Here is a 6,000-nt window from a genome sequence, read left to right as displayed (position 1 = left end):
CGTGGTCATCCGTACATCTTTGGCAATGTACACTGAACAAAATCATAAACGCAAAACTTTTGTTTTTCCCCCCATTTATCTGAACTCAAAGATCTAAGACTTTCTCTATCTACACAAAAGGCCTATTTCAAGAGGCCCATGGTGGTGGTGGGGTAATGGTATGGGCAGGCGTGTGTTATGGACAATGAACACAGGTGCATTTTATTGATGGCATTTTGAATGCACAGAGATACCGTGACGAGATCCTGAGGCCCATTGTTGTGCCATTCATCCACGACCATCACCTCATGTTGCAGCATGATAATGCACATCCCCATGTTGCAAGGATCTGTATACAATTCCTGGAAGCTGAAAACATTCCAGTTCTTGCATGGCCAGCATACTCACCGGACATGTCACCCATTGAGCATGTTTGGGATGCTCTGGATCGGCGTATACGACAGTGTTCCAGGTCCTACCAATATCCAGCAACTTCACCCAGCCATTGAAGAGGAGTGGACCAACATTCCACAGGCCACAATCAACAACCTGATCAACTCTATGCAAAGGAGATGTGTTGCACTCTTTGAGGCAAATGGTGGTCACACCAGATACTGACTGGTTTTCGGACACCCCCGGACCCCCCCAATACAGTGAAACTGCACATTTTAGAGTGGCCTTTTATTGTTGCCAGTCTAAGGCACACCTGTGCAATAACCATGCTGTCTAATCAGCATCTTGATATGCCACACCTGTGAGGTGGATGGATTATCTCGGCAAAGGACAAGTGCTCACTAACACAGATTTAGACAGATTTGTGAAAAACATTTGAGAGAAATAGACCTTTTGTGTACATAGAGAAAGTCTTAGATCTTTGAGTTTAGCTTATGATAACTGGAGGCAAAAACAAAAGTGTTGCTTTTTTTTTCAGTGTATATTTAGTCAGGGAGTGGACAAAAGACTTGGGGCATGAGATGACGTCATTGGTTTGACGTCATTTATTATAAATGTATTACCTGCACAATAGGTATGTGGGGGCGGGGTTCCCTGCCAACCAGGACCTCTACACCAGGAGGTGTCAGAGAAGGTCCTAAAAATAGCGCCACTGAAGACAGACAATTAATTGGCAGCTCTCTATGCTACCACTGGGCAGGCCTGGCATGCGGTACCAACACATTATGTCCAGCTCCAAGCCATAACACTGCTAGACAGGACATCGGAATGATTACCGAGTGGCTACTCGGATCATCTGTATGGCTCCGTTTCCCCTAACTCTTCAGTATTGACTTTAGCACACTTACGGGACCCTGAAAGAAGACGCTTATTCCCCTCCCACACCTATATGCCCGTGAACCTCAACTACCTTGTTACCCTATATTTGTAGTCATTTTTCGTTTATGTTGTGCTATCTCTTATTTTTCTTCCTCATTGTTGGAAAAGGACCTGTAAGTATGCATTTCACTGTCAGTCTACGTATGGTGTTTACAAAGCATGAGACAAGATTTCATTTTGCATGACTTGCTAATCCAGACCAGACTATCGGAAGTCATAAATAGGGGGTCCACAATCACATTAATTGACAGGGGATTAATCCCAGAAATACATGAATCGTACTGTTCTCGGAATAAATAGTGATTTGGGTGTAAAAATCAATCCAAAGTAATTTTGTCCAGGGAGATGCTTCCATTTGACCAATTTATCGCATCGGTGTTACTACAACTTGAGCCGCAGGGTGCAAACAATTGATAGGATGGAAAATGTATAGTCAGATGTGATGATCATGTCAAAGATCATTGATTGTGCATTTTTGTTTTCCGGTTATTAATTGCAAGGGCAGCATTTACTGGTCTGCAGGTGAAATGTCATGGTTCTAGCGGACAATCAATTATATCGACGTTTCAGATGTAAAGAATTTAAACCAATCGCTTTTGGACTTCAGGCGGTGGAATCCAATCACATTTGATATGTGAATAGTGGGTGTTCCACATCGCGGATCCTAGAGGCGGGAATAGAGAAAAGCGCTGCATGGCGAGTTCGGTTGAGAAGAACTTGGATGGGGGTGTACCACTGATGAGAAGCGTCCAAAAGAAGGGTGTATTTGCAGAAATTTCTAAGAATATTGTCTGAGGAATATTGCATTGTCAGTGTATTCATAAAAGTTTCGGAGTTACATTATCAACTGCACCAGGTGAGTTCATTAAAGTCATTTTTTAGGGATGCCGGGTTGGCTAGGCAGCTAACGGATTATTTTGCCAGGATGACTTTTCAACCATGGAGGACCGCAAGCTTGTTGGCTAGCCGACACCACCAAGCTAACGTTAAGCTAGCACGCTAGCCTACACCATGCCAAATTGTCACTGTTTAAATAGCATTTTCTGAAATGCTTTAGATGTTATCTTCAATTTAATTATTTACATAATTGTAAATAAATGTATTACGGTCGTTAACAAGTATTTTGCTAAATATATACGTTTTTAGCCACCCACCCAGAGTGATGATGGTGCATGCAGCGGCAGCACTAGAACTAGACGCCTAGTAACGACGGTAAACTGCATAAAAAACTCCTGGGTCCTGTGATGTAGATGGTTTTAGCCAACGCTTACCGTATACACATAGCAAAGTGTCTGTTAAAATACAATTCATATTTGAACATTTTTCTATTTCTTTATTTCAATAACAGAAGTTTTCATTTTATTCAGGAACGTTAAATTGTAAGAACTGTGCTCAACAATGAATGTACAGACAGTAAATAACGTTATTGAGCTTGCAGCAACTGCTATTTACCAAGTACGCTAACAAACATTACTTCAGGATAAAATAGAATGAGTTCATGAGTCATGCGTATTCGTAACCCAGCTTATTCGGCCGGTTTATCAGTGATCATTTTGCGCCTCCCTTTCAACAACGGCTGGCAGTACCGAGGCCGGAGGACTGGGTTTTGGCGTGCGGTCAGCATGATATCATAGCGGTTTTCTCAGACGCAGAGCAAGGATGCAGTGGCACGACTGCGCGCTTAACACCCTGATCCCTCTATCCCGTGATCTGACCCAGATTCGGGACTAAACAGAAAAAATACCCTGCCAAACATCATCATATGCCTATGGGGAAGGACCAGGCTGGCTAAGTGGAATAAAAAAAATATATTTCTATCAATATTGTTTGGTATCTACTGAAGCCAGCAAGTTTATAAGAAGTTCCTATTCTTTTTATTTTTATCACGTGTGCCCAGTAAAACAGACGTAGACCTCAAGTTCAAAGTTCTGCATTGATAGTGCAAACTTATGTTCAAGAACAATGATAATTGTATTTGATTTGACCGTTATTTAACCAGGCAAGTCGATTATCAACACAGACGGCCTGGCTAGAGGCCTCCTGTGGGGAAGGGGGCTGGGATTAAAAACTAAAATGTACAAAACAGACAACACAGCAAACCAACAGTAAACGAGTCTGTGTGCTCTGCAGTCATATGTGTGGTGTCACCACTGGGGTGATTTCAGAATAAAAAATGAAATCAATAAGGACCAGGCCATAATAACACATACAAATTTACAACAACAGGTATTGTGGGGGTCCTGGTAGCCACTTCATTAGCCAGAGAAGCTTGTGTTAAGGTGGTTTTATTGGACTGGATGATTTTATTCCCAATCATAGTAAGAGATCACAGTACCTATGTCCACTGTCTGGACGATGAAATGTGCTTGGCTGCAGCTTCCGAGTCCGCTCTGACTCGTTCCTTGCATTGTCGGTTCACTCCGGTCCAGTATGCATAATCAGCCTCTGTAAACACTTGATACTGAAGCGGTCAATGCAGTTCTGTGAGATGGATGAGCAGGGGCTGAGAGGGCAGTAGTCCTTTCTGCCTGACTCGGATCAGACACCAGGGGGATAACTGTCATGTGTGGTGCCTGCGGATTGGGAGGAATGTCCCATTGTGAGTTTGAGATGTCATGCATAGAGACACAGTGCTGTGTGTGGGCCTGTGGGCTGTACTGCTAGTGTTGCTGTAGGACAGTCTGATTTATGAGGACCCCAGCTGTCTGCTGGTCTGATACTTAAGTCACAGAAAGACACTTCTAGTCTGAACCTGGCTTCACATTTGGTTTTGTTCCAAGAAGTTAGAAACTATGCAGTGTGGATGCCTTTGTGATTGGCCAGATGCACTGATAAGAGACTGTGCATTTACTGTACGCTCTTGGAATTCCCATACTCCTGACAGCTAGGCAACTAGGTTCAGTGCATGACTGCAAATGTCATACATTGTTCTCATAGGCATACAGTAATGTTTCTCAACTTATTTGTGGGAGTACTTGGGATCTGATTTTGTAAATTTTATCTTGGTGAATTCCTGTTGATGACCACTAGGTTAAAGGGGGTGGGGGGGGTGTTCTTTCCTCTGGTTGATTAACTGTAGAATAGTGCAATACTAGCATAACACAGGGCCTACTACCCCTGCAGACCTCTGGTGTTAGATAGGGTTCTAGGACAGGGCTTTTTTTTTTAAAGTTTAGGACCCCCAACCAATGTTTCTCAAATGCGGGTCAGAGGACCGATGTTGGTCTGAAGAGGAATGCCTGTTGGTCTATGGTATATCGCGAAGAAAAGTCCCACTAATTCTGTTTCTACTTCATTCACAGAACTGGAATTATGCAAGTATTCACTAATGTCCGCTATTTAGTGGTTGGCACTCCTACAGATTTGATTCTAGCTTCTTTTGAACAGTTTGAGCAATTAGCTATTCTGACCGCTTTAATTAAAGGTATGATTCTCAGGAACACGTCAACTGTTTCCTTGTTTTCCCTGTGTAGGAAGCATTAAAATGCAAAAACACAATTCAAAGCAAGGCATGTCATTTCCAACATTTAATTATTAAGTTTTAATGAACTTCCCCATACCAATCTGATGCATGGCAGTCAGTACACACCATAGACCTACATTCTTCTATTTGGTTTATGAATAAACCTCAACATAGCCCCATCCTAAATAGAGAATTACATTTCTTGAAGAACCATATTTGGGCTGTGTTGAAACAATTAATTGTTTTTTTTTATATAAAAAAAAAAAATGCAAGAGTCAGTTTTTTTTGAGTGCAGAGGAAGAAGCCTGTAATTCGCCAGTTCCTTGCACAGAAAAGTTTGAGAAAGACAGTTCTAATGTAAAGTGTGATAAGCAAGTGCAAAGGCTATTTCATATAAATGAAAACATATGATGGTGATTTCCATGGCGGTGGATAGGAAAGACCGGAGGTTTGATCAATATTCCAACGTTTCGATGTATATTTGTCAAATGCACTGAACAACACTGCATCATCCTGCACAATTAATGTGCTGAGAAAATGTATAGCAAAAAAGAATAAAGCAATAATATACATAACACTGTAAACTAGCAGCAATATGGGTAGTAGTACTGAACAGTATAGATATGGCAATAATATACATAATGTAAACTAGCAGCAATTCCTCTAAATATTCAGGTGATAATTAGCTACAGTTGGTCATCATGGTATGTATTTTAAAGCTGTGTGATATGATTTACCAATATAATACATTGTTCTTTAGAGTTACAGATTATTTATTTCTAAAGCCTGTCATTTTTAGATAACTCTCAAAATAGGACGTTGCACTTTCTAGGCTGCTTTTCAGAAGAGAGATTAGTATGCCTACAGTAGGGTAGCCAAGACAAGTGCTAGGTGTGTTTCGTATCTCTCCTTTTGTAGACTATCAACAGTAGCCAGTAGAGATGATTTTCCAGTGCTGAGTAGGACAACTGACACAGTAGCCTATGGCCGAAAGTCTAAGCTTTTTCTTCTAACATGCCTTATTGATTATTTTGATGTTTAACCTGTCAAAAATGTTATCTAGTCTTATGTGTTTTTACCTTTTTTTCTGGCTGTTATGGGGCTGCACGATTTGAATAACATTTTGAATTGCGATTTATTTGACGAATATTGCAATTGCGGTTATGATTTGCGGTTTTCAAACATGGATGTAAACAGCGTAGATAATCTCACTTAAAAATAGAGAT

At 41.1% G+C, this 6,000-nt stretch overlaps 1 protein-coding gene across 7 annotated transcripts in view; it reads left to right on the top strand.

The window, feature by feature from the left end:
• The first annotated feature begins 2,000 nt into the window (after window positions 1–2,000).
• The window catches only part of LOC105012284 (myosin-10), a 59,257-nt gene continuing 55,257 nt past the window's right edge, over window positions 2,001–6,000 (top strand). For 5 of the 7 annotated variants that reach the window (XM_020049804.3, XM_020049801.3, XM_020049803.3 and 2 more), the window contains exon 1: window positions 2,001–2,167. The gene's annotated coding sequence lies outside the window, so the exon portion shown is untranslated. The remainder of the gene's footprint in view (window positions 2,168–6,000) is intronic. The other 2 variants (XM_020049807.3, XM_020049805.3) reach the window with 1 other exon arrangement.

This window comes from Esox lucius, chromosome 9 (genome assembly GCF_011004845.1).
Source record: "Esox lucius isolate fEsoLuc1 chromosome 9, fEsoLuc1.pri, whole genome shotgun sequence".
Lineage (NCBI taxonomy): Eukaryota > Metazoa > Chordata > Actinopteri > Esociformes > Esocidae > Esox > Esox lucius.
Note: the sequence above shows the minus strand (reverse complement) of the source record. Positions and strands in the feature narration are given on the sequence as shown.